The 26917-nt window shown below is 43.8% G+C and overlaps 19 non-coding genes across 19 annotated transcripts; all 19 read right to left on the bottom strand.

Annotated features, from left to right (window-relative positions):
* Positions 1-2428: 2428 nt before the first annotated feature.
* TRNAG-UCC (transfer RNA glycine (anticodon UCC)) lies at positions 2429-2500 on the bottom strand. The gene has a single exon. It is a non-coding gene; the product is annotated as a tRNA-Gly (tRNA).
* Positions 2501-3047: 547 nt separating this feature from the next.
* TRNAM-CAU (transfer RNA methionine (anticodon CAU)) lies at positions 3048-3119 on the bottom strand. Its single transcript has one exon. It is a non-coding gene; the product is annotated as a tRNA-Met (tRNA).
* Positions 3120-4022: 903 nt separating this feature from the next.
* TRNAG-UCC (transfer RNA glycine (anticodon UCC)) lies at positions 4023-4094 on the bottom strand. Its single transcript has one exon. It is a non-coding gene; the product is annotated as a tRNA-Gly (tRNA).
* Positions 4095-4993: 899 nt separating this feature from the next.
* Positions 4994-5065, bottom strand: TRNAG-UCC (transfer RNA glycine (anticodon UCC)). The gene has a single exon. It is a non-coding gene; the product is annotated as a tRNA-Gly (tRNA).
* A 1510-nt stretch (positions 5066-6575) lies between these two features.
* Positions 6576-6647, bottom strand: TRNAG-UCC (transfer RNA glycine (anticodon UCC)). The gene has a single exon. It is a non-coding gene; the product is annotated as a tRNA-Gly (tRNA).
* Positions 6648-7546: 899 nt separating this feature from the next.
* Positions 7547-7618, bottom strand: TRNAG-UCC (transfer RNA glycine (anticodon UCC)). The gene has a single exon. It is a non-coding gene; the product is annotated as a tRNA-Gly (tRNA).
* A 2465-nt stretch (positions 7619-10083) lies between these two features.
* On the bottom strand, positions 10084-10155 carry TRNAG-UCC (transfer RNA glycine (anticodon UCC)). The gene has a single exon. It is a non-coding gene; the product is annotated as a tRNA-Gly (tRNA).
* A 1512-nt stretch (positions 10156-11667) lies between these two features.
* TRNAG-UCC (transfer RNA glycine (anticodon UCC)) lies at positions 11668-11739 on the bottom strand. The gene has a single exon. It is a non-coding gene; the product is annotated as a tRNA-Gly (tRNA).
* Positions 11740-12638: 899 nt separating this feature from the next.
* TRNAG-UCC (transfer RNA glycine (anticodon UCC)) lies at positions 12639-12710 on the bottom strand. The gene has a single exon. It is a non-coding gene; the product is annotated as a tRNA-Gly (tRNA).
* A 1512-nt stretch (positions 12711-14222) lies between these two features.
* On the bottom strand, positions 14223-14294 carry TRNAG-UCC (transfer RNA glycine (anticodon UCC)). Its single transcript has one exon. It is a non-coding gene; the product is annotated as a tRNA-Gly (tRNA).
* A 900-nt stretch (positions 14295-15194) lies between these two features.
* On the bottom strand, positions 15195-15266 carry TRNAG-UCC (transfer RNA glycine (anticodon UCC)). The gene has a single exon. It is a non-coding gene; the product is annotated as a tRNA-Gly (tRNA).
* Positions 15267-16778: 1512 nt separating this feature from the next.
* On the bottom strand, positions 16779-16850 carry TRNAG-UCC (transfer RNA glycine (anticodon UCC)). The gene has a single exon. It is a non-coding gene; the product is annotated as a tRNA-Gly (tRNA).
* Positions 16851-17750: 900 nt separating this feature from the next.
* On the bottom strand, positions 17751-17822 carry TRNAG-UCC (transfer RNA glycine (anticodon UCC)). Its single transcript has one exon. It is a non-coding gene; the product is annotated as a tRNA-Gly (tRNA).
* A 1512-nt stretch (positions 17823-19334) lies between these two features.
* On the bottom strand, positions 19335-19406 carry TRNAG-UCC (transfer RNA glycine (anticodon UCC)). The gene has a single exon. It is a non-coding gene; the product is annotated as a tRNA-Gly (tRNA).
* A 1512-nt stretch (positions 19407-20918) lies between these two features.
* TRNAG-UCC (transfer RNA glycine (anticodon UCC)) lies at positions 20919-20990 on the bottom strand. The gene has a single exon. It is a non-coding gene; the product is annotated as a tRNA-Gly (tRNA).
* Positions 20991-21889: 899 nt separating this feature from the next.
* On the bottom strand, positions 21890-21961 carry TRNAG-UCC (transfer RNA glycine (anticodon UCC)). The gene has a single exon. It is a non-coding gene; the product is annotated as a tRNA-Gly (tRNA).
* A 1512-nt stretch (positions 21962-23473) lies between these two features.
* TRNAG-UCC (transfer RNA glycine (anticodon UCC)) lies at positions 23474-23545 on the bottom strand. The gene has a single exon. It is a non-coding gene; the product is annotated as a tRNA-Gly (tRNA).
* An 899-nt stretch (positions 23546-24444) lies between these two features.
* TRNAG-UCC (transfer RNA glycine (anticodon UCC)) lies at positions 24445-24516 on the bottom strand. The gene has a single exon. It is a non-coding gene; the product is annotated as a tRNA-Gly (tRNA).
* A 1512-nt stretch (positions 24517-26028) lies between these two features.
* On the bottom strand, positions 26029-26100 carry TRNAG-UCC (transfer RNA glycine (anticodon UCC)). Its single transcript has one exon. It is a non-coding gene; the product is annotated as a tRNA-Gly (tRNA).
* Positions 26101-26917: the final 817 nt, after the last annotated feature.

The raw sequence follows: 26917 nt of genomic DNA, 5'->3' as shown, positions 1-26917 counted from the left end.
TGCAATGTCTATCTTGCACCAGCTTCAACGGTGCATTTGGTTTAGATACCAACATGAAAAGCAGTAGAAAGTTTTTAGCAGAGGGTAAGGAACTGGGATTGAAACCAAGGTCAAAGCTGTGCGGAAGAGAAGAATCGAAAGCAGTAGTACAAATAATAGATATGAACATATAGATGCAGCATGGGAAGCAAAGCAGGGAAGAGAAAGAGAGAACATTCCAGGAAATGCCCAGGAGATAGATAATAGCACAACTAAAAGGGAAGAATGAAATTCAAAGCATGCCCAGACAAGTGTTTGAAGGTCCCACCAGTCATTTATGCTTATTATTGTGTGTCTTTACTTTCAAAGTACAGGGTGGATCCTTTTACGATCCCTCTCTTGTATTTCAGCAGACACAGATAGTTGAGAAGTCTTTTCTCACATAGCTGGCAAAAGCTTGCGCTTTTACTTGCTGGCAGCCTGGGAATGACAGCTTGGTCCTCGGAAGAAAAATCAAGCAAAATTAGCCAAGGATGGTTTCGATCCATCGACCTCTGGGTTACAGGCCCAGCACGCTTCCGCTGCGCCACTCTGCTCCGTTGTGAAAGTGTTCTCTTTATGCAGATAAGGAGCATTCAGCAGAGTAGAGTGGGATTGGTCGGGCTCTCACCTCATTTGCCTAAGTATATCACAAGGCATGCTGGGTGCAGAAAAACTTAATCTCCCCCTCTCACAATCAGTCATAACTGAAAGCCAGACACTCTCAGGCACTAGCCGTTTCAAACCTTTATCAAGACAGCAGCTCTTGAACCCTCTATATCTCTCTCTGTGATACTAGCGCTAACATGCTCAGGATTTGGCTTTACCTGGGAGCCAGAGATCTACCCGGTGAGGGCGAGGCTTTTGAGCGTTTGGGAGCGTTGTGGACGTTGGACAGGAAACTATGCAAATGTCAAGCATCCAACCTTCCTGCTGCAGTGAGAGGCTCTTTCCATGGACATCTGCCTCTTGGATTCCTCTCAACTTGCCTTCTGATAAAACATTTTGTGAGCTGCAGTTACCTTCGACAGCTACGAGGTGGCGCTACATTCAGGTCAGAGCACAAGTATGCAAAAATGTTTCGGACTTTGGCCAGATTTATCGGTGGGTCTTGCATATTTTTTTCAGAGGCTAGAAATTGCCTAGAAATGCTTTTTAACATAGAGATGCTGGAGTTATAATGTCTGGTCGGGCCTCAGCCCTTTCATTGCCTGCCCAAAATAACATATTTATTACCAGCACATGTGAATGGCGACTCTGCTTTATGAAACTTATCATATATTAGGACAATGAATATAGCAGAAGGGGCGATTGAGATGTTTGCCTACGTATTTTTTAATTTCCATATATATGGCTGATTAATCTGTTCATGATATTTCCATTTTGTGACATGTTGAACTAAAATATATCCTGCTTGCAGAATACATAAGTATTTGCGCTGCATTGGCCCGGAATCGAACCCGGGTCAACTGCTTGGAAGGCAGCTATGCTCACCACTATACCACCAACGCCCTCTGTCATTTATGCTTATTATTGTGTGTCTTTACTTTCAAAGTAAAGGGTGGATCCTTTGACGATCCCTCTCTTGTATTTCAGCAGACACAGATAGTTGAGAAGTCTTTTCTCACATAGCTGGCGCAAGCTTGCGCTTTTCCTTTCTGGCAGCGTGGAAATGACAGCTTGGACCTTGGAAGGAAAATAAAGCAAATTTAGCAGAGGATGGTTTCTATCCATCGACCTCTGGGTTATGGGCCCAGCACGCCTCCGCTGCGCCAATCTGCTCCTCTGTGAAAGTGTTCTCTTTATGCAGATGAGGAGCATTCAGTGGAGTGACGTGGGCGTTCGGGACGTGAGAGGACGTTGGACAGGAAACTATGCAAATTTGAAGCATCCAACCTTCCTGCTGTAGTCAGAGGCTCTTCCTATGGACATCTGCCTCTTGGATTCCTCTCAACTTGCCCTCTTATGAAACATTTTGTGAGCTGCAGTTACCTCCGATGGCTACAAGGTGGTGCTACATTCAGGTGAGAGCACAAGTATGCCCAAAATGTTAGTGACTTTTGCCAGATTTATCGGTGGATCTTGCATATTTTTTTCAGAGGCTAGATATTGCCTAGAAATGCTTTTTAACATAGAGATGCTGGAGTTATAATGTCTGGTCGGGCCTCAGCCCTTTCATTGTCTGCCCACTGTAACATATTTATTACCAGCACATGTGAGTGGTGACTCTGCTTTATGGAACTTATCATATATTAGGGCAATGAATATAGCAGAAGGGGCGATCGAGATGTTTGCCTACGTATTTGTTTATTTTTTTATATATGGCTGATTAATCTGTTCATGATATTTCCATTTCGTGACATATTGCATTAAAATATATCCAGCTTGCAGAATATATAAGTATTTGTACTGCGTTGGCCGGGAATCGAACCCGGGTCAACTACTTGGAAGGCAGCTATGCTCACCACTATACCACCAACACCCTATGATCTGTATGCTCTCGGTTCTAAACATTACGACCCTGAGTGCAATGTCTATCTTGCACCAGCTTCAACGGTGCATTTGGTTTAGATACCAACATGAAAAGCAGTAGAAAGTTTTTAGCAGAGGGTAAGGAACTGGGATTGAAACCAAGGTCAAAGCTGTGCGGAAGACAAGAATGGAAAGCAGTAGTACAAATAATAGATATGAACATATAGATGCAGCATGGGAAGCAAAGCAGGGAAGAGAAAGAGAGAACATTCCAGGAAATGCCCAGGATATAAATAATAGCACAACTAAAAGGGAAGAATGAAATTCAAAGCATGCCCAGAAAAGTGTTTGAAGGTCCCACCAGTCATTTATGCTTATTATTGTGTGTCTTTACTTTCAAAGTACAGGGTGGATCCTTTTACGATCCCTCTCTTGTATTTCAGCAGACACAGATAGTTGGGAAGTCTTTTCTCACATAGCTGGCAAAAGCTTGCGCTTTTACTTGCTGGCAGCCTGGGAATGACAGCTTGGTCCTTGGAAGAAAAATCAAGCAAAATTAGCAGAGGATGGTTTCGATCCATCGACCTCTGGGTTATGGGCCCAGCACGCTTCCGCTGCGCCACTCTGCTCCGTTGTGAAAGTGTTCTCTTTATGCAGATAAGGAGCATTCAGCAGAGTAGAGTGGGATTGGTCGGGCTCTCACCTCATTTGCCTAAGTATATCGCAAGGCATGCTGGGTGCAGAAAAACTTAATCTTCCCCTCTCACAATCAGTCATAACTGAAAGCCAGACACTCTCAGGCACTAGCCGTTTCAAACCTTTATCAAGACAGCAGCTCTTGAACCCTCTATATCTCTCTCTGTGATACTAGCGCTAACATGCTCAGGATTTGGCTTTACCTGGGAGCCAGAGATCTACCCGGTGAGGGCTTGCCCGGTGTGAGGCTTTTGAGCGTTTGGGTGCGTTCGGGACGTGAGTGGACGTTGGACAGGAAACTATGCAAATTTCAAGCATCCAACCTTCCTGCTGCAGTGAGAGGCTCTTTCCATGGACATCTGCCTCTTGGATTCCTCTCAACTTGCCTTCTGATAAAACATTTTGTGAGCTGCAGTTACCTTCGACAGCTACGAGGTGGCGCTACATTCAGGTCAGAGCACAAGTATGCAAAAATGTTACGGACTTTGGCCAGATTTATCGGTGGGTCTTGCATATTTTTTTCAGAGGCTAGAAATTGCCTAGAAATGCTTTTTAACATAGAGATGCTGGAGGTATAATGTCTGGTCGGGCCTCAGCCCTTTCATTGCCTGCCCAAAATAACATATTTATTACCAGCACATGTGAATGGCGACTCTGCTTTATGAAACTTATCATATATTAGGACAATGAATATAGTAGAAGGGGCGATTGAGATGTTTGCCTACGTATTTTTTAATTTCTATATATATGGCTGATTAATCTGTTCATGATATTTCCATTTTGTGACATGTTGAACTAAAATATATCCTGCTTGCAGAATACATAAGTATTTGCACTGCGTTGGCCGGTAATCGAACCCGGGTCAACTGCTTGGAAGGCAGCTATGCTCACCACTATACCACCAACGCCCTCTGTCATTTATGCTTATTATTGTGTCTCTTTACTTTCAAAGTAAAGGGTGGATCCTTTGACGATCCCTCTCTTGTATTTCAGCAGACACAGATAGTTGAGAAGTCTTTTCTCACATAGCTGGCGCAAGCTTGCGCTTTTCCTTTCTGGCAGCGTGGAAATGACAGCTTGGTCCTTGGAAGGAAAATAAAGCAAATTTAGCAGAGGATGATTTCGATCCATCGACCTCTGGGTTATGGGCCCAGCACGCTTCCGCTGCGCCACTCTGCTCCTCTGTGAAAGTGTTCTCTTTATGCAGATGAGGAGCATTCAGTGGAGTGACGTGGGCGTTCGGGACGTGAGAGGACGTTGGACAGGAAACTATGCAAATTTGAAGCATCCAACCTTCCTGCTGTAGTCAGAGGCTCTTTCTATGGACATCTGCCTCTTGGATTCCTCTCAACTTGCCCTCTTATGAAACATTTTGTGAGCTGCAGTTACCTCCGATGGCTACAAGGTGGCGCTACATTCAGGTGAGAGCACAAGTATGCCCAAAATGTTAGTGACTTTTGCCAGATTTATCGGTGGATCTTGCATATTTTTTTCAGAGGCTAGATATTGCCTAGAAATGCTTTTTAACATAGAGATGCTGGAGTTATAATGTCTGGTCGGGCCTCAGCCCTTTCATTGTCTGCCCACTGTAACATATTTATTACCAGCACATGTGAGTGGTGACTCTGCTTTATGGAACTTATCATATATTAGGGCAATGAATATAGCAGAAGGGGCGATCGAGATGTTTGCCTACGTATTTGTTTATTTTTTTATATATGGCTGATTAATCTGTTCATGATATTTCCATTTTGTGACATATTGCATTAAAATATATCCAGCTTGCAAAATATATAAGTATTTGTACTGCGTTGGCCGGGAATCGAACCCGGGTCAATTGCTTGGAAGGCAGCTATGCTCACCACTATACCACCAACGCCCTATGTTCTGTATGCTCTCGGTTCTAAACATTACGACCCTGAGTGCAATGTCTATCTTGCACCAGCTTCAACGGTGCATTTGGTTTAGATACCAACATGAAAAGCAGTAGAAAGTTTTTAGCAGAGGGTAAGGAACTGGGATTGAAACCAAGGTCAAAGCTGTGCGGAAGAGAAGAATGGAAAGCAGTAGTACAAATAATAGATATGAACATATAGATGCAGCATGGGAAGCAAAGCAGGGAAGAGAAAGAGAGAACATTCCAGGAAATGCCCAGGAGATAGATAATAGCACAACTAAAAGGGAAGAATGAAATTCAAAGCATGCCCAGAAAAGTGTTTGAAGGTCCCACCAGTCATTTATGCTTAGTATTGTGTGTCTTTACTTTCAAAGTACAGGGTGGATCCTTTTACGATCCCTCTCTTGTATTTCAGCAGACACAGATAGTTGGGAAGTCTTTTCTCACATAGCTGGGAAAAGCTTGCGCTTTTACTTGCTGGCAGCCTGGGAATGACAGCTTGGTCCTTGGAAGAAAAATCAAGCAAAATTAGCAGAGGATGGTTTCGATCCATCGACCTCTGGGTTATGGGCCCAGCACGCTTCCGCTGCGCCATTCTGCTCCGTTGTGAAAGTGTTCTCTTTATGCAGATAAGGAGCATTCAGCAGAGTAGAGTGGGATTGGTCGGGCTCTCACCTCATTTGCCTAAGTATATCGCAAGGCATGCTGGGTGCAGAAAAACTTAATCTTCCCCTCTCACAATCAGTCATAACTGAAAGCCAGACACTCTCAGGCACTAGCCGTTTCAAACCTTTATCAAGACAGCAGCTCTTGAACCCTCTATATCTCTCTCTGTGATACTAGCACTAACATGCTCAGGATTTGGCTTTACCTGGGAGCCAGAGATCTACCCGGTGAGGGGAGGCTTTTGAGCGTTTGGGTGCGTTTGGGACGTGAGTGGACGTTGGACAGGAAACTATGCAAATTTCAAGCATCCAACCTTCCTGCTGCAGTGAGAGGCTCTTTCCATGGACATCTGCCTCTTGGATTCCTCTCAACTTGTCTTCTGATAAAACATTTTGTGAGCTGCAGTTACCTTTGACAGCTACGAGGTGGCGCTACATTCAGGTCAGAGCACAAGTATGCAAAAATGTTACGGACTTTGGCCAGATTTATCGGTGGGTCTTGCATATTTTTTTCAGAGACTAGAAATTGCCTAGAAATGCTTTTTAACATAGAGATGCTGGAGTTATAATGTCTGGTCGGGCCTCAGCCCTTTCATTGCCTGCCCAAAATAACATATTTATTACCAGCACATGTGAATGGCGACTCTGCTTTATGAAACTTATCATATATTAGGACAATGAATATAGCAGAAGGGGCGATTGAGATGTTTGCCTACGTATTTTTTAATTTCTATATATATGGCTGATTAATCTGTTCATGATATTTCCATTTTGTGACATGTTGAACTAAAATATATCCTGCTTGCAGAATACATAAGTATTTGCACTGCGTTGGCCGGGAATCGAACCCGGGTCAATTGCTTGGAAGGCAGCTATGCTCACCACTATACCACCAACGCCCTCTGTCATTTATGCTTATTATTGTGTCTCTTTACTTTCAAAGTAAAGGGTGGATCCTTTGACGATCCCTCTCTTGTATTTCAGCAGACACAGATAGTTGAGAAGTCTTTTCTCACATAGCTGGCGCAAGCTTGCGCTTTTCCTTTCTGGCAGCGTGGAAATGACAGCTTGGTCCTTGGAAGGAAAATAAAGCAAATTTAGCAGAGGATGATTTCGATCCATCGACCTCTGGGTTATGGGCCCAGCACGCTTACGCTGCGCCACTCTGCTCCTCTGTGAAAGTGTTCTCTTTATGCAGATGAGGAGCATTCAGTGGAGTGACGTGGGCGTTCGGGACGTGAGAGGACGTTGGACAGGAAACTATGCAAATTTGAAGCATCCAACCTTCCTGCTGTAGTCAGAGGCTCTTTCTATGGACATCTGCCTCTTGGATTCCTCTCAACTTGCCCTCTTATGAAACATTTTGTGAGCTGCAGTTACCTCCGATGGCTACAAGGTGGCGCTACATTCAGGTGAGAGCACAAGTATGCCCAAAATGTTAGTGACTTTTGCCAGATTTATCGGTGGATCTTGCATATTTTTTTCAGAGGCTAGATATTGCCTAGAAATGCTTTTTAACATAGAGATGCTGGAGTTATAATGTCTGGTCGGGCCTCAGCCCTTTCATTGTCTGCCCACTGTAACATATTTATTACCAGCACATGTGAGTGGTGACTCTGCTTTATGGAACTTATCATATATTAGGGCAATGAATATAGCAGAAGGGGCGATCGAGATGTTTGCCTACGTATTTGTTTATTTTTTTATATATGGCTGATTAATCTGTTCATGATATTTCCATTTTGTGACATATTGCATTAAAATATATCCAGCTTGCAGAATATATAAGTATTTGTACTGCGTTGGCTGGGAATCGAACCCGGGTCAACTGCTTGGAAGGCAGCTATGCTCACTACTACACCACCAACGCCCTATGATCTGTATGCTCTCGGTTCTAAACATTACGATCCTGAGTGCAATGTCTATCTTGCACCAGCTTCAACGGTGCATTTGGTTTAGATACCAACATGAAAAGCAGTAGAAAGTTTTTAGCAGAGGGTAAGGAACTGGGATTGAAACCAAGGTCAAAGCTGTGCGGAAGAGAAGAATGGAAAGCAGTAGTACAAATAGATGCAGCATGGGAAGCAAAGCAGGGAAGAGAAAGAGAGAACATTCCAGGAAATGCCCAGGAGATAGATAATAGCACAACTAAAAGGGAAGAATGAAATTCAAAGCATGCCCAGAAAAGTGTTTGAAGGTCCCACCAGTCATTTATGCTTATTATTGTGTGTCTTTACTTTCAAAGTACAGGGTGGATCCTTTTACGATCCCTCTCTTGTATTTCAGCAGACACAGATAGTTGAGAAGTCTTTTCTCACATAGCTGGCAAAAGCTTGCGCTTTTACTTGCTGGCAGCCTGGGAATGACAGCTTGGTCCTTGGAAGAAAAATCAAGCAAAATTAGCAGAGGATGGTTTCAATCCATCGACCTCTGGGTTATGGGCCCAGCACGCTTCCGCTGCGCCACTCTGATCCGTTGTGAAAGTGTTCTCTTTATGCAAATAAGGAGCATTCAGCAGAGTAGAGTGGGATTGGTCGGGCTCTCACCTCATTTGCCTAAGTATATCGCAAGGCATGCTGGGTGCAGAAAAACTTAATCTTCCCCTCTCACAATCAGTCATAACTGAAAGCCAGACACTCTCAGGCACTAGCCGTTTCAAACATTTATCAAGACAGCAGCTCTTGAACCCTCTATATCTCTCTCTGTGATACTAGCGCTAACATGCTCAGGATTTGGCTTTACCTGGGAGCCAGAGATTTACCCGGTGAGGGCGAGGCTTTTGAGCGTTTGGGAGCGTTCGGGACGTGAGTGGACGTTGGACAGGAAACTATGCAAATTTCAAGCATCCAACCTTCCTGCTGCAGTGAGAGGCTCTTTCCATGGACATCTGCCTCTTGGATTTCTCTCAACTTGCCTTCTGATAAAACATTTTGTGAGCTGCAGTTACCTTCGACAGCTACGAGGTGGCGCTACATTCAGGTCAGAGCACAAGTATGCAAAAATGTTACGGACTTTGGCCAGATTTATCGGTGGGTCTTGCATATTTTTTTCAGAGGCTAGAAATTGCCTAGAAATGCTTTTTAACATAGAGATGCTGGAGGTATAATGTCTGGTCGGGCCTCAGCCCTTTCATTGCCTGCCCAAAATAACATATTTATTACCAGCACATGTGAATGGCGACTCTGCTTTATGAAACTTATCATATATTAGGACAATGAATATAGCAGAAGGGGCGATTGAGATGTTTGCCTACGTATTTTTTAATTTCTATATATATGGCTGATTAATCTGTTCATGATATTTCCATTTTGTGACATGTTGAACTAAAATATATCCTGCTTGCAGAATACATAAGTATTTGCACTGCGTTGGCCGGGAATCAAACCTGGGTCAACTGCTTGGAAGGCAGCTATGCTCACCACTATACCACCAACGCCCTCTGTCATTTATGCTTATTATTGTGTCTCTTTACTTTCAAAGTAAAGGGTGGATCCTTTGACAATCCCTCTCTTGTATTTCAGCAGACACAGATAGTTGAGAAGTCTTTTCTCACATAGCTGGCGCAAGCTTGCGCTTTTCCTTTCTGGCAGCGTGGAAATGACAGCTTGGTCCTTGGAAGGAAAATAAAGCAAATTTAGCAGAGGATGGTTTCGATCCATCGACCTCTGGGTTATGGGCCCAGCACGCTTCCGCTGCGCCACTCTGCTCCTCTGTGAAAGTGTTCTCTTTATGCAGATGAGGAGCATTCAGTGGAGTGACGTGGGCGTTCGGGACGTGAGAGGACGTTGGACAGGAAACTATGCAAATTTGAAGCATCCAACCTTCCTGCTGTAGTCAGAGGCTCTTTCTATGGACATCTGCCTCTTGGATTCCTCTCAACTTGCCCTCTTATGAAACATGTTGTGAGCTGCAGTTACCTCCGATGGCTACAAGGTGGCGCTACATTCAGGTGAGAGCACAAGTATGCCCAAAATGTTAGTGACTTTTGCCAGATTTATCGGTGGATCTTGCATATTTTTTTCAGAGGCTAGATATTGCCTAGAAATGCTTTTTAACATAGAGATGCTGGAGTTATAATGTCTGGTCGGGCCTCAGCCCTTTCATTGTCTGCCCACTGTAACATATTTATTACCAGCACATGTGAGTGGTGACTCTGCTTTATGGAACTTATCATATATTAGGGCAATGAATATAGCAGAAGGGGCGATCGAGATGTTTGCCTACGTATTTGTTTATTTTTTTATATATGGCTGATTAATCTGTTCATGATATTTCCATTTTGTGACATATTGCATTAAAATATATCCAGCTTGCAGAATATATAAGTATTTGTACTGCGTTGGCCGGGAATCGAACCCGGGTCAACTGCTTGGAAGGCAGCTATGCTCACCACTATACCACCAACGCCCTATGATCTGTATGCTCTCGGTTCTAAACATTACGACCCTGAGTGCAATGTCTATCTTGCACCAGCTTCAACGGTGCATTTGGTTTAGATACCAACATGAAAAGCAGTAGAAAGTTTTTAGCAGAGGGTAAGGAACTGGGATTGAAACCAAGGTCAAAGCTGTGCGGAAGAGAAGAATGGAAAGCAGTAGTACAAATAATAGATATGAACATATAGATGCAGCATGGGAAGCAAAGCAGGGAAGAGAAAGAGAGAACATTCCAGGAAATGCCCAGGAGATAGATAATAGCACAACTAAAAGGGAAGAATGAAATTCAAAGCATGCCCAGAAAAGTGTTTGAAGGTCCCACCAGTCATTTATGCTTATTATTGTGTGTCTTTACTTTCAAAGTACAGGGTGGATCCTTTTACGATCCCTCTCTTGTATTTCAGCAGACACAGATAGTTGAGAAGTCTTTTCTCACATAGCTGGCAAAAGCTTGCGCTTTTACTTGCTGGCAGCCTGGGAATGACAGCTTGGTCCTTGGAAGAAAAATCAAGCAAAATTAGCAGAGGATGGTTTCGATCCATCGACCTCTGGGTTATGGGCCCAGCACGCTTCCGCTGCGCCACTCTGCTCCGTTGTGAAAGTGTTCTCTTTATGCAAATAAGGAGCATTCAGCAGAGTAGAGTGGGATTGGTCGGGCTCTCACCTCATTTGCCTAAGTATATCGCAAGGCATGCTGGGTGCAGAAAAACTTAATCTTCCCCTCTAACAATCAGTCATAACTGAAAGCCAGACACTCTCAGGCACTAGCCGTTTCAAACATTTATCAAGACAGCAGCTCTTGAACCCTCTATATCTCTCTCTGTGATACTAGCGCTAACATGCTCAGAATTTGGCTTTACCTGGGAGCCAGAGATCTACCCGGTGAGGGCTTGCCCGGTGTGAGGCTTTTGAGCGTTTGGGAGCGTTCGGGACGTTGGACAGGAAACTATGCAAATTTCAAGCATCCAACCTTCCTGCTGCAGTGAGAGGCTCTTTCCATGGACATCTGCCTCTTGGATTCCTCTCAACTTGCCTTCTGATAAAACATTTTGTGAGCTGCAGTTACCTTCGACAGCTACGAGGTGGCGCTACATTCAGGTCAGAGCACAAGTATGCAAAAATGTTACGGACTTTGGCCAGATTTATCGGTGGGTCTTGCATATTTTTTTCAGAGGCTAGAAATTGCCTAGAAATGCTTTTTAACATAGAGATGCTGGAGGTATAATGTCTGGTCGGGCCTCAGCCCTTTCATTGCCTGCCCAAAATAACATATTTATTACCAGCACATGTGAATGGCGACTCTGCTTTATGAAACTTATCATATATTAGGACAATGAATATAGTAGAAGGGGCGATTGAGATGTTTGCCTACGTATTTTTTAATTTCTATATATATGGCTGATTAATCTGTTCATGATATTTCCATTTTGTGACATGTTGAACTAAAATATATCCTGCTTGCAGAATACATAAGTATTTGCACTGCGTTGGCCGGGAATCGAACCCGGGTCAACTGCTTGGAAGGCAGCTATGCTCACCACTATACCACCAACGCCCTCTGTCATTTATGCTTATTATTGTGTCTCTTTACTTTCAAAGTAAAGGGTGGATCCTTTGACGATCCCTCTCTTGTATTTCAGCAGACACAGATAGTTGAGAAGTCTTTTCTCACATAGCTGGCGCAAGCTTGCGCTTTTCCTTTCTGGCAGCGTGGAAATGACAGCTTGGTCCTTGGAAGGAAAATAAAGCAAATTTAGCAGAGGATGGTTTCGATCCATCGACCTCTGGGTTATGGGCCCAGCACGCTTCCGCTGCGCCACTCTGCTCCTCTGTGAAAGTGTTCTCTTTATGCAGATGAGGAGCATTCAGTGGAGTGACGTGGGCGTTCGGGACGTGAGAGGACGTTGGACAGGAAACTATGCAAATTTGAAGCATCCAACCTTCCTGCTGTAGTCAGAGGCTCTTTCTATGGACATCTGCCTCTTGGATTCCTCTCAACTTGCCCTCTTATGAAACATTTTGTGAGCTGCAGTTACCTCCGATGGCTACAAGGTGGCGCTACATTCAGGTGAGAGCACAAGTATGCCCAAAATGTTAGTGACTTTTGCCAGATTTATCGGTGGATCTTGCATATTTTTTTCAGAGGCTAGATATTGCCTAGAAATGCTTTTTAACATAGAGATGCTGGAGTTATAATGTCTGGTCGGGCCTCAGCCCTTTCATTGTCTGCCCACTGTAACATATTTATTACCAGCACATGTGAGTGGTGACTCTGCTTTATGGAACTTATCATATATTAGGGCAATGAATATAGCAGAAGGGGCGATCGAGATGTTTGCCTACGTATTTGTTTATTTTTTTATATCTGGCTGATTAATCTGTTCATGATATTTCCATTTTGTGACATATTGCATTAAAATATATCCAGCTTGCAGAATATATAAGTATTTGTACTGCGTTGGCCGGGAATCGAACCCGGGTCAACTGCTTGGAAGGCAGCTATGCTCACCACTATACCACCAACGCCCTATGATCTGTATGCTCTCGGTTCTAAACATTACGACCCTGAGTGCAATGTCTATCTTGCACCAGCTTCAACGGTGCATTTGGTTTAGATACCAACATGAAAAGCAGTAGAAAGTTTTTAGCAGAGGGTTAGGAACTGGGATTGAAACCAAGGTCAAAGCTGTGCGGAAGAGAAGAATGGAAAGCAGTAGTACAAATAATAGATATGAACATATAGATGCAGCATGGGAAGCAAAGCAGGGAAGAGAAAGAGAGAACATTCCAGGAAATGCCCAGGAGATAGATAATAGCACAACTAAAAGGGAAGAATGAAATTCAAAGCATGCCCAGAAAAGTGTTTGAAGGTCCCACCAGTCATTTATGCTTATTATTGTGTGTCTTTACTTTCAAAGTACAGGGTGGATCCTTTTACGATCCCTCTCTTGTATTTCAGCAGACACAGATAGTTGAGAAGTCTTTTCTCACATAGCTGGCAAAAGCTTGCGCTTTTACTTGCTGGCAGCCTGGGAATGACAGCTTGGTCCTTGGAAGAAAAATCAAGCAAAATTAGCAGAGGATGGTTTCGATCCATCGACCTCTGGGTTATGGGCCCAGCACGCTTCCGCTGCGCCACTCTGCTCCGTTGTGAAAGTGTTCTCTTTATGCAAATAAGGAGCATTCAGCAGAGTAGAGTGGGATTGGTCGGGCTCTCACCTCATTTGCCTAAGTATATCGCAAGGCATGCTGGGTGCAGAAAAACTTAATCTTCCCCTCTCACAATCAGTCATAACTGAAAGCCAGACACTCTCAGGCACTAGCCGTTTCAAACATTTATCAAGACAGCAGCTCTTGAACCCTCTATATCTCTCTCTGTGATACTAGCGCTAACATGCTCAGGATTTGGCTTTACCTGGGAGCCAGAGATCTACCCAGTGAGGGCTTGCCCGGTGTGAGGCTTTTGAGCGTTTGGGAGCGTTGTGGACGTTGGACAGGAAACTATGCAAATTTCAAGCATCCAACCTTCCTGCTGCAGTGAGAGGCTCTTTCCATGGACATCTGCCTCTTGGATTCCTCTCAACTTGCCTTCTGATAAAACATTTTGTGAGCTGCAGTTACCTTCGACAGCTACGAGGTGGCGCTACATTCAGGTCAGAGCACAAGTATGCAAAAATGTTACGGACTTTGGCCAGATTTATCGGTGGGTCTTGCATATTTTTTTCAGAGGCTAGAAATTGCCTAGAAATGCTTTTTAACATAGAGATGCTGGAGGTATAATGTCTGGTCGGGCCTCAGCCCTTTCATTGCCTGCCCAAAATAACATATTTATTACCAGCACATGTGAATGGCGACTCTGCTTTATGAAACTTATCATATATTAGGACAATGAATATAGCAGAAGGGGCGATTGAGATGTTTGCCTACGTATTTTTTAATTTCTATATATATGGCTGATTAATCTGTTCATGATATTTCCATTTTGTGACATGTTGAACTAAAATATATCCTGCTTGCAGAATACATAAGTATTTGCACTGCGTTGGCCGGGAATCGAACCCGGGTCAACTGCTTGGAAGGCAGCTATGCTCACCACTATACCACCAACGCCCTCTGTCATTTATGCTTATTATTGTGTCTCTTTACTTTCAAAGTAAAGGGTGGATCCTTTGACGATCCCTCTCTTGTATTTCAGCAGACACAGATAGTTGAGAAGTCTTTTCTCACATAGCTGGCAAAAGCTTGCGCTTTTCCTTTCTGGCAGCGTGGAAATGACAGCTTGGTCCTTGGAAGGAAAATAAAGCAAATTTAGCAGAGGATGGTTTCGATCCATCGACCTCTGGGTTATGGGCCCAGCACGCTTCCGCTGCGCCACTCTGCTCCTCTGTGAAAGTGTTCTCTTTATGCAGATGAGGAGCATTCAGTGGAGTGACGTGGGCGTTCGGGACGTGAGAGGACGTTGGACAGGAAACTATGCAAATTTGAAGCATCCAACCTTCCTGCTGTAGTCAGAGGCTCTTTCTATGGACATCTGCCTCTTGGATTCCTCTCAACTTGCCCTCTTATGAAACATTTTGTGAGCTGCAGTTACCTCCGATGGCTACAAGGTGGCGCTACATTCAGGTGAGAGCACAAGTATGCCCAAAATGTTAGTGACTTTTGCCAGATTTATCGGTGGATCTTGCATATTTTTTTCAGAGGCTAGATATTGCCTAGAAATGCTTTTTAACATAGAGATGCTGGAGTTATAATGTCTGGTCGGGCCTCAGCCCTTTCATTGTCTGCCCACTGTAACATATTTATTACCAGCACATGTGAGTGGTGACTCTGCTTTATGGAACTTATCATATATTAGGGCAATGAATATAGCAGAAGGGGCGATCGAGATGTTTGCCTACGTATTTGTTTATTTTTTTTATATCTGGCTGATTAATCTGTTCATGATATTTCCATTTTGTGACATATTGCATTAAAATATATCCAGCTTGCAGAATATATAAGTATTTGTACTGCGTTGGCCGGGAATCGAACCCGGGTCAACTGCTTGGAAGGCAGCTATGCTCACCACTATACCACCAACGCCCTATGATCTGTATGATCTCGGTTCTAAACATTACGACCCTGAGTGCAATGTCTATCTTGCACCAGCTTCAACGGTGCATTTGGTTTAGATACCAACATGAAAAGCAGTAGAAAGTTTTTAGCAGAGGGTAAGGAACTGGGATTGAAACCAAGGTCAAAGCTGTGCGGAAGAGAAGAATGGAAAGCAGTAGTACAAATAATAGATATGAACATATAGATGCAGAATGGGAAGCAAAGCAGGGAAGAGAAAGAGAGAACATTCCAGGAAATGCCCAGGAGATAGATAATAGCACAACTAAAAGGGAAGAATGAAATTCAAAGCATGCCCAGAAAAGTGTTTGAAGGTCCCACCAGTCATTTATGCTTATTATTGTGTGTCTTTACTTTCAAAGTACAGGGTGGATCCTTTTACGATCCCTCTCTTGTATTTCAGCAGACACAGATAGTTGAGAAGTCTTTTCTCACATAGCTGGCAAAAGCTTGCGCTTTTACTTGCTGGCAGCCTGGGAATGACAGCTTGGTCCTTGGAAGAAAAATCAAGCAAAATTAGCAGAGGATGGTTTCGATCCATCGACCTCTGGGTTATGGGCCCAGCACGCTTCCGCTGCGCCACTCTGCTCCGTTGTGAAAGTGTTCTCTTTATGCAAATAAGGAGCATTCAGCAGAGTAGAGTGGGATTGGTCGGGCTCTCACCTCATTTGCCTAAGTATATCGCAAGGCATGCTGGGTGCAGAAAAACTTAATCTTCCCCTCTCACAATCAGTCATACCTGAAAGCCAGACACTCTCAGGCACTAGCCGTTTCAAACATTTATCAAGACATCAGCTCTTGAACCCTCTATATCTCTCTCTGTGATACTAGCGCTAACATGCTCAGGATTTGGCTTTACCTGGGAGCCAGAGATCTACCCAGTGAGGGCTTGCCCGGTGTGAGGCTTTTGAGCGTTTGGGAGCGTTGTGGACGTTGGACAGGAAACTATGCAAATTTCAAGCATCCAACCTTCCTGCTGCAGTGAGAGGCTCTTTCCATGGACATCTGCCTCTTGGATTCCTCTCAACTTGCCTTCTGATAAAACATTTTGTGAGCTGCAGTTACCTTCGACAGCTACGAGGTGGCGCTACATTCAGGTCAGAGCACAAGTATGCAAAAATGTTACGGACTTTGGCCAGATTTATCGGTGGGTCTTGCATATTTTTTTCAGAGGCTAGAAATTGCCTAGAAATGCTTTTTAACATAGAGATGCTGGAGGTATAATGTCTGGTCGGGCCTCAGCCCTTTCATTGCCTGCCCAAAATAACATATTTATTACCAGCACATGTGAATGGCGACTCTGCTTTATGAAACTTATCATATATTAGGACAATGAATATAGCAGAAGGGGCGATTGAGATGTTTGCCTACGTATTTTTTAATTTCTATATATATGGCTGATTAATCTGTTCATGATATTTCCATTTTGTGACATGTTGAACTAAAATATATCCTGCTTGCAGAATACATAAGTATTTGCACTGCGTTGGCCGGGAATCGAACCCGGGTCAACTGCTTGGAAGGCAGCTATGCTCACCACTATACCACCAACGCCCTCTGTCATTTATGCTTATTATTGTGTCTCTTTACTTTCAAAGTAAAGGGTGGATCCTTTGACGATCCCTCTCTTGTATTTCAGCAGACACAGATAGTTGAGAAGTCTTTTCTCACATAGCTGGCAAAAGCTTGCGCTTTTCCTTTCTGGCAGCGTGGAAATGACAGCTTGGTCCTTGGAAGGAAAATAAAGCAAATTTAGCAGAGGATGGTTTCGATCCATCGACCTCTGGGTTATGGGCCCAGCACGCTTCCGCTCCGCCACTCTGCTCCTCTGTGAAAGTGTTCTCTTTATGCAGATGAGGAGCATTCAGTGGAGTGACGTGGGCGTTCGGGACGTGAGAGGACGTTGGACAGGAAACTATGCAAATTTGAAGCATCCAACCTTCCTGCTGTAGTCAGAGGCTCTTTCTATGGACATCTGCCTCTTGGATTCCTCTCAACTTGCCCTCTTATGAAACATTTTGTGAGCTGCAGTTACCTCCGATGGCTACAAGGTGGCGCTACATTCAGGTGAGAGCACAAGTATGCCCAAAATGTTAGTGACTTTTGCCAGATTTATCGGTGGATCTTGCATATTTTTTTCAGAGGCTAGATATTGCCTAGAAATGCTTTTTAACATAGAGATGCTGGAGTTATAATGTCTGGTCGGGCCTCAGCCCTTTCATTGTCTGCCCACTGTAACATATTTATTACCAGCACATGTGAGTGGTGACTCTGCTTTATGGAACTTATCATATATTAGGGCAATGAATATAGCAGAAGGGGCGATCGAGATGTTTGCCTACGTATTTGTTTATTTTTTTTATATCTGGCTGATTAATCTGTTCATGATATTTCCATTTTGTGACATATTGCATTAAAATATATCCAGCTTGCAGAATATATAAGTATTTGTACTGCGTTGGCCGGGAATCGAACCCGGGTCAACTGCTTGGAAGGCAGCTATGCTCACCACTATACCACCAACGCCCTATGATCTGTATGATCTCGGTTCTAAACATTACGACCCTGAGTGCAATGTCTATCTTGCACCAGCTTCAACGGTGCATTTGGTTTAGATACCAACATGAAAAGCAGTAGAAAGTTTTTAGCAGAGGGTAAGGAACTGGGATTGAAACCAAGGTCAAAGCTGTGCGGAAGAGAAGAATGGAAAGCAGTAGTACAAATAATAGATATGAACATATAGATGCAGAATGGGAAGCAAAGCAGGGAAGAGAAAGAGAGAACATTCCAGGAAATGCCCAGGAGATAGATAATAGCACAACTAAAAGGGAAGAATGAAATTCAAAGCATGCCCAGAAAAGTGTTTGAAGGTCCCACCAGTCATTTATGCTTATTATTGTGTGTCTTTACTTTCAAAGTACAGGGTGGATCCTTTTACGATCCCTCTCTTGTATTTCAGCAGACACAGATAGTTGAGAAGTCTTTTCTCACATAGCTGGCAAAAGCTTGCGCTTTTACTTGCTGGCAGCCTGGGAATGACAGCTTGGTCCTTGGAAGAAAAATCAAGCAAAATTAGCAGAGGATGGTTTCGATCCATCGACCTCTGGGTTATGGGCCCAGCACGCTTCCGCTGCGCCACTCTGCTCCGTTGTGAAAGTGTTCTCTTTATGCAAATAAGGAGCATTCAGCAGAGTAGAGTGGGATTGGTCGGGCTCTCACCTCATTTGCCTAAGTATATCGCAAGGCATGCTGGGTGCAGAAAAACTTAATCTTCCCCTCTCACAATCAGTCATACCTGAAAGCCAGACACTCTCAGGCACTAGCCGTTTCAAACATTTATCAAGACATCAGCTCTTGAACCCTCTATATCTCTCTCTGTGATACTAGCGCTAACATGCTCAGGATTTGGCTTTACCTGGGAGCCAGAGATCTACCCGGTGAGGGCTTGCCCGGTGTGAGGCTTTTGAGCGTTTGGGAGCGTTGTGGACGTTGGACAGGAAACTATGCAAATTTCAAGCATCCAACCTTCCTGCTGCAGTGAGAGGCTCTTTCCATGGACATCTGCCTCTTGGATTCCTCTCAACTTGCCTTCTGATAAAACATTTTGTGAGCTGCAGTTACCTTCGACAGCTACGAGGTGGCGCTACATTCAGGTCAGAGCACAAGTATGCAAAAATGTTACGGACTTTGGCCAGATTTATCGGTGGATCTTGCATATTTTTTTCAGAGGCTAGATATTGCCTAGAAATGCTTTTTAACATAGAGATGCTGGAGTTATAATGTCTGGTCGGGCCTCAGCCCTTTCATTGTCTGCCCACTGTAACATATTTATTACCAGCACATGTGAGTGGTGACTCTGCTTTATGGAACTTATCATATATTAGGGCAATGAATATAGCAGAAGGGGCGATCGAGATGTTTGCCTACGTATTTGTTTATTTTTTTATATCTGGCTGATTAATCTGTTCATGATATTTCCATTTTGTGACATATTGCATTAAAATATATCCAGCTTGCAGAATATATAAGTATTTGTACTGCGTTGGCCGGGAATCGAACCCGGGTCAACTGCTTGGAAGGCAGCTATGCTCACCACTATACCACCAACGCCCTATGATCTGTATGCTCTCGGTTCTAAACATTACGACCCTGAGTGCAATGTCTATCTTGCACCAGCTTCAACGGTGCATTTGGTTTAGATACCAACATGAAAAGCAGTAGAAAGTTTTTAGCAGAGGGTAAGGAACTGGGATTGAAACCAAGGTCAAAGCTGTGCGGAAGAGAAGAATGGAAAGCAGTAGTACAAATAATAGATATGAACATATAGATGCAGCATGGGAAGCAAAGCAGGGAAGAGAAAGAGAGAACATTCCAGGAAATGCCCAGGAGATAGATAATAGCACAACTAAAAGGGAAGAATGAAATTCAAAGCATGCCCAGAAAAGTGTTTGAAGGTCCCACCAGTCATTTATGCTTATTATTGTGTGTCTTTACTTTCAAAGTACAGGGTGGATCCTTTTACGATCCCTCTCTTGTATTTCAGCAGACACAGATAGTTGAGAAGTCTTTTCTCACATAGCTGGCAAAAGCTTGCGCTTTTACTTGCTGGCAGCCTGGGAATGACAGCTTGGTCCTTGGAAGAAAAATCAAGCAAAATTAGCAGAGGATGGTTTCGATCCATCGACCTCTGGGTTATGGGCCCAGCACGCTTCCGCTGCGCCACTCTGCTCCGTTGTGAAAGTGTTCTCTTTATGCAAATAAGGAGCATTCAGCAGAGTAGAGTGGGATTGGTCGGGCTCTCACCTCATTTGCCTAAGTATATCGCAAGGCATGCTGGGTGCAGAAAAACTTAATCTTCCCCTCTCACAATCAGTCATAACTGAAAGCCAGACACTCTCAGGCACTAGCCGTTTCAAACATTTATCAAGACAGCAGCTCTTGAACCCTCTATATCTCTCTCTGTGATACTAGCGCTAACATGCTCAGGATTTGGCTTTACCTGGGAGCCAGAGATCTACCCAGTGAGGGCTTGCCCGGTGTGAGGCTTTTGAGCGTTTGGGAGCGTTGTGGACGTTGGACAGGAAACTATGCATATTTCAAGCATCCAACCTTCCTGCTGCAGTGAGAGGCTCTTTCCATGGACATCTGCCTCTTGGATTCCTCTCAACTTGCCTTCTGATAAAACATTTTGTGAGCTGCAGTTACCTTCGACAGCTACGAGGTGGCGCTACATTCAGGTCAGAGCACAAGTATGCAAAAATGTTACGGACTTTGGCCAGATTTATCGGTGGGTCTTGCATATTTTTTTCAGAGGCTAGAAATTGCCTAGAAATGCTTTTTAACATAGAGATGCTGGAGGTATAATGTCTGGTCGGGCCTCAGCCCTTTCATTGCCTGCCCAAAATAACATATTTATTACCAGCACATGTGAATGGCGACTCTGCTTTATGAAACTTATCATATATTAGGACAATGAATATAGCAGAAGGGGCGATTGAGATGTTTGCCTACGTATTTTTTAATTTCTATATATATGGCTGATTAATCTGTTCATGATATTTCCATTTTGTGACATGTTGAACTAAAATATATCCTGCTTGCAGAATACATAAGTATTTGCACTGCGTTGGCCGGGAATCGAACCCGGGTCAACTGCTTGGAAGGCAGCTATGCTCACCACTATACCACCAACGCCCTCTGTCATTTATGCTTATTATTGTGTCTCTTTACTTTCAAAGTAAAGGGTGGATCCTTTGACGATCCCTCTCTTGTATTTCAGCAGACACAGATAGTTGAGAAGTCTTTTCTTACATAGCTGGCGCAAGCTTGCGCTTTTCCTTTCTGGCAGCGTGGAAATGACAGCTTGGTCCTTGGAAGGAAAATAAAGCAAATTTAGCAGAGGATGGTTTCGATCCATCGACCTCTGGGTTATGGGCCCAGCACGCTTCCGCTGCGCCACTCTGCTCCTCTGTGAAAGTGTTCTCTTTATGCAGATGAGGAGCATTCAGTGGAGTGACGTGGGCGTTCGGGACGTGAGAGGACGTTGGACAGGAAACTATGCAAATTTGAAGCATCCAACCTTCCTGCTGTAGTCAGAGGCTCTTTCTATGGACATCTGCCTCTTGGATTCCTCTCAACTTGCCCTCTTATGAAACATTTTGTGAGCTGCAGTTACCTCCGATGGCTACAAGGTGGCGCTACATTCAGGTGAGAGCACAAGTATGCCCAAAATGTTAGTGACTTTTGCCAGATTTATCGGTGGATCTTGCATATTTTTTTCAGAGGCTAGATATTGCCTAGAAATGCTTTTTAACATAGAGATGCTGGAGTTATAATGTCTGGTCGGGCCTCAGCCCTTTCATTGTCTGCCCACTGTAACATATTTATTACCAGCACATGTGAGTGGTGACTCTGCTTTATGGAACTTATCATATATTAGGGCAATGAATATAGCAGAAGGGGCGATCGAGATGTTTGCCTACGTATTTGTTTATTTTTTTATATCTGGCTGATTAATCTGTTCATGATATTTCCATTTTGTGACATATTGCATTAAAATATATCCAGCTTGCAGAATATATAAGTATTTGTACTGCGTTGGCCGGGAATCGAACCCGGGTCAACTGCTTGGAAGGCAGCTATGCTCACCACTATACCACCAACGCCCTATGATCTGTATGCTCTCGGTTCTAAACATTACGACCCTGAGTGCAATGTCTATCTTGCACCAGCTTCAACGGTGCATTTGGTTTAGATACCAACATGAAAAGCAGTAGAAAGTTTTTAGCAGAGGGTAAGGAACTGGGATTGAAACCAAGGTCAAAGCTGTGCGGAAGAGAAGAATGGAAAGCAGTAGTACAAATAATAGATATGAACATATAGATGCAGCATGGGAAGCAAAGCAGGGAAGAGAAAGAGAGAACATTCCAGGAAATGCCCAGGAGATAGATAATAGCACAACTAAAAGGGAAGAATGAAATTCAAAGCATGCCCAGAAAAGTGTTTGAAGGTCCCACCAGTCATTTATGCTTATTATTGTGTGTCTTTACTTTCAAAGTACAGGGTGGATCCTTTTACGATCCCTCTCTTGTATTTCAGCAGACACAGATAGTTGAGAAGTCTTTTCTCACATAGCTGGCAAAAGCTTGCGCTTTTACTTGCTGGCAGCCTGGGAATGACAGCTTGGTCCTTGGAAGAAAAATCAAGCAAAATTAGCAGAGGATGGTTTCGATCCATCGACCTCTGGGTTATGGGCCCAGCACGCTTCCGCTGCGCCACTCTGCTCCGTTGTGAAAGTGTTCTCTTTATGCAAATAAGGAGCATTCAGCAGAGTAGAGTGGGATTGGTCGGGCTCTCACCTCATTTGCCTAAGTATATCGCAAGGCATGCTGGGTGCAGAAAAACTTAATCTTCCCCTCTCACAATCAGTCATAACTGAAAGCCAGACACTCTCAGGCACTAGCCGTTTCAAACATTTATCAAGACAGCAGCTCTTGAACCCTCTATATCTCTCTCTGTGATACTAGCGCTAACATGCTCAGGATTTGGCTTTACCTGGGAGCCAGAGATCTACCCGGTGAGGGCTTGCCCGGTGAGAGGCTTTTGAGCGTTTGGGAGCGTTCGGGACGTTGGACAGGAAACTATGCAAATTTCAAGCATCCAACCTTCCTGCTGCAGTGAGAGGCTCTTTCCATGGACATCTGCCTCTTGGATTCCTCTCAACTTGCCTTCTGATAAAACATTTTGTGAGCTGCAGTTACCTTCGACAGCTACGAGGTGGCGCTACATTCAGGTCAGAGCACAAGTATGCAAAAATGTTACGGACTTTGGCCAGATTTATCGGTGGGTCTTGCATATTTTTTTCAGAGGCTAGAAATTGCCTAGAAATGCTTTTTAACATAGAGATGCTGGAGGTATAATGTCTGGTCGGGCCTCAGCCCTTTCATTGCCTGCCCAAAATAACATATTTATTACCAGCACATGTGAATGGCGACTCTGCTTTATGAAACTTATCATATATTAGGACAATGAATATAGTAGAAGGGGCGATTGAGATGTTTGCCTACGTATTTTTTAATTTCTATATATATGGCTGATTAATCTGTTCATGATATTTCCATTTTGTGACATGTTGAACTAAAATATATCCTGCTTGCAGAATACATAAGTATTTGCACTGCGTTGGCCGGGAATCGAACCCGGGTCAACTGCATGGAAGGCAGCTATGCTCACCACTATACCACCAACGCTCTCTGTCATTTATGCTTATTATTGTGTCTCTTTACTTTCAAAGTAAAGGGTGGATCCTTTGACGATCCCTCTCTTGTATTTCAGCAGACACAGATAGTTGAGAAGTCTTTTCTCACATAGCTGGCGCAAGCTTGCGCTTTTCCTTTCTGGCAGCGTGGAAATGACAGCTTGGTCCTTGGAAGGAAAATAAAGCAAATTTAGCAGAGGATGGTTTCGATCCATCGATCTCTGGGTTATGGGCCCAGCACGCTTCCGCTGCGCCACTCTGCTCCTCTGTGAAAGTGTTCTCTTTATGCAGATGAGGAGCATTCAGTGGAGTGACGTGGGCGTTCGGGACGTGAGAGGACGTTGGACAGGAAACTATGCAAATTTGAAGCATCCAACCTTCCTGCTGTAGTCAGAGGCTCTTTCTATGGACATCTGCCTCTTGGATTCCTCTCAACTTGCCCTCTTATGAAACATTTTGTGAGTTGCAGTTACCTCCGATGGCTACAAGGTGGCGCTACATTCAGGTGAGAGCACAAGTATGCCCAAAATGTTAGTGACTTTTGCCAGATTTATCGGTGGATCTTGCATATTTTTTTCAGAGGCTAGATATTGCCTAGAAATGCTTTTTAACATAGAGATGCTGGAGTTATAATGTCTGGTCGGGCCTCAGCCCTTTCATTGTCTGCCCACTGTAACATATTTATTACCAGCACATGTGAGTGGTGACTCTGCTTTATGGAACTTATCATATATTAGGGCAATGAATATAGCAGAAGGGGCGATCGAGATGTTTGCCTACGTATTTGTTTATTTTTTTATATCTGGCTGATTAATCTGTTCATGATATTTCCATTTTGTGACATATTGCATTAAAATATATCCAGCTTGCAGAATATATAAGTATTTGTACTGCGTTGGCCGGGAATCGAACCCGGGTCAACTGCTTGGAAGGCAGCTATGCTCACCACTATACCACCAACGCCCTATGATCTGTATGCTCTCGGTTCTAAACATTACGACCCTGAGTGCAATGTCTATCTTGCACCAGCTTCAACGGTGCATTTGGTTTAGATACCAACATGAAAAGCAGTAGAAAGTTTTTAGCAGAGGGTAAGGAACTGGGATTGAAACCAAGGTCAAAGCTGTGCGGAAGAGAAGAATGGAAAGCAGTAGTACAAATAATAGATATGAACATATAGATGCAGCATGGGAAGCAAAGCAGGGAAGAGAAAGAGAGAACATTCCAGGAAATGCCCAGGAGATAGATAATAGCACAACTAAAAGGGAAGAATGAAATTCAAAGCATGCCCAGAAAAGTGTTTGAAGGTCCCACCAGTCATTTATGCTTATTATTGTGTGTCTTTACTTTCAAAGTACAGGGTGGATCCTTTTACGATCCCTCTCTTGTATTTCAGCAGACACAGATAGTTGAGAAGTCTTTTCTCACATAGCTGGCAAAAGCTTGCGCTTTTACTTGCTGGCAGCCTGGGAATGACAGCTTGGTCCTTGGAAGAAAAATCAAGCAAAATTAGCAGAGGATGGTTTCGATCCATCGACCTCTGGGTTATGGGCCCAGCACGCTTCCGCTGCGCCACTCTGCTCCGTTGTGAAAGTGTTCTCTTTATGCAAATAAGGAGCATTCAGCAGAGTAGAGTGGGATTGGTCGGGCTCTCACCTCATTTGCCTAAGTATATCGCAAGGCATGCTGGGTGCAGAAAAACTTAATCTTCCCCTCTCACAATCAGTCATAACTGAAAGCCAGACACTCTCAGGCACTAGCCGTTTCAAACATTTATCAAGACAGCAGCTCTTGAACCCTCTATATCTCTCTCTGTGATACTAGCGCTAACATGCTCAGGATTTGGCTTTACCTGGGAGCCAGAGATCTACCCAGTGAGGGCTTGCCCGGTGTGAGGCTTTTGAGCGTTTGGGAGCGTTGTGGACGTTGGACAGGAAACTATGCAAATTTCAAGCATCCAACCTTCCTGCTGCAGTGAGAGGCTCTTTCCATGGACATCTGCCTCTTGGATTCCTCTCAACTTGCCTTCTGATAAAACATTTTGTGAGCTGCAGTTACCTTCGACAGCTACGAGGTGGCGCTACATTCAGGTCAGAGCACAAGTATGCAAAAATGTTACGGACTTTGGCCAGATTTATCGGTGGGTCTTGCATATTTTTTTCAGAGGCTAGAAATTGCCTAGAAATGCTTTTTAACATAGAGATGCTGGAGGTATAATGTCTGGTCGGGCCTCAGCCCTTTCATTGCCTGCCCAAAATAACATATTTATTACCAGCACATGTGAATGGCGACTCTGCTTTATGAAACTTATCATATATTAGGACAATGAATATAGCAGAAGGGGCGATTGAGATGTTTGCCTACGTATTTTTTAATTTCTATATATATGGCTGATTAATCTGTTCATGATATTTCCATTTTGTGACATGTTGAACTAAAATATATCCTGCTTGCAGAATACATAAGTATTTGCACTGCGTTGGCCGGGAATCGAACCCGGGTCAACTGCTTGGAAGGCAGCTATGCTCACCACTATACCACCAACGCCCTCTGTCATTTATGCTTATTATTGTGTCTCTTTACTTTCAAAGTAAAGGGTGGATCCTTTGACGATCCCTCTCTTGTATTTCAGCAGACACAGATAGTTGAGAAGTCTTTTCTCACATAGCTGGCAAAAGCTTGCGCTTTTCCTTTCTGGCAGCGTGGAAATGACAGCTTGGTCCTTGGAAGGAAAATAAAGCAAATTTAGCAGAGGATGGTTTCGATCCATCGACCTCTGGGTTATGGGCCCAGCACGCTTCCGCTGCGCCACTCTGCTCCTCTGTGAAAGTGTTCTCTTTATGCAGATGAGGAGCATTCAGTGGAGTGACGTGGGCGTTCGGGACGTGAGAGGACGTTGGACAGGAAACTATGCAAATTTGAAGCATCCAACCTTCCTGCTGTAGTCAGAGGCTCTTTCTATGGACATCTGCCTCTTGGATTCCTCTCAACTTGCCCTCTTATGAAACATTTTGTGAGCTGCAGTTACCTCCGATGGCTACAAGGTGGCGCTACATTCAGGTGAGAGCACAAGTATGCCCAAAATGTTAGTGACTTTTGCCAGATTTATCGGTGGATCTTGCATATTTTTTTCAGAGGCTAGATATTGCCTAGAAATGCTTTTTAACATAGAGATGCTGGAGTTATAATGTCTGGTCGGGCCTCAGCCCTTTCATTGTCTGCCCACTGTAACATATTTATTACCAGCACATGTGAGTGGTGACTCTGCTTTATGGAACTTATCATATATTAGGGCAATGAATATAGCAGAAGGGGCGATCGAGATGTTTGCCTACGTATTTGTTTATTTTTTTATATCTGGCTG

This window comes from Lissotriton helveticus, chromosome 11, assembly GCF_964261635.1.
Source record: "Lissotriton helveticus chromosome 11, aLisHel1.1, whole genome shotgun sequence".
Classification (NCBI taxonomy): Eukaryota; Metazoa; Chordata; class Amphibia; order Caudata; family Salamandridae; genus Lissotriton; species Lissotriton helveticus.
The sequence above is the reverse complement of the archived record's forward strand: the minus strand, read 5'-3'. Positions and strand labels throughout refer to the sequence as shown.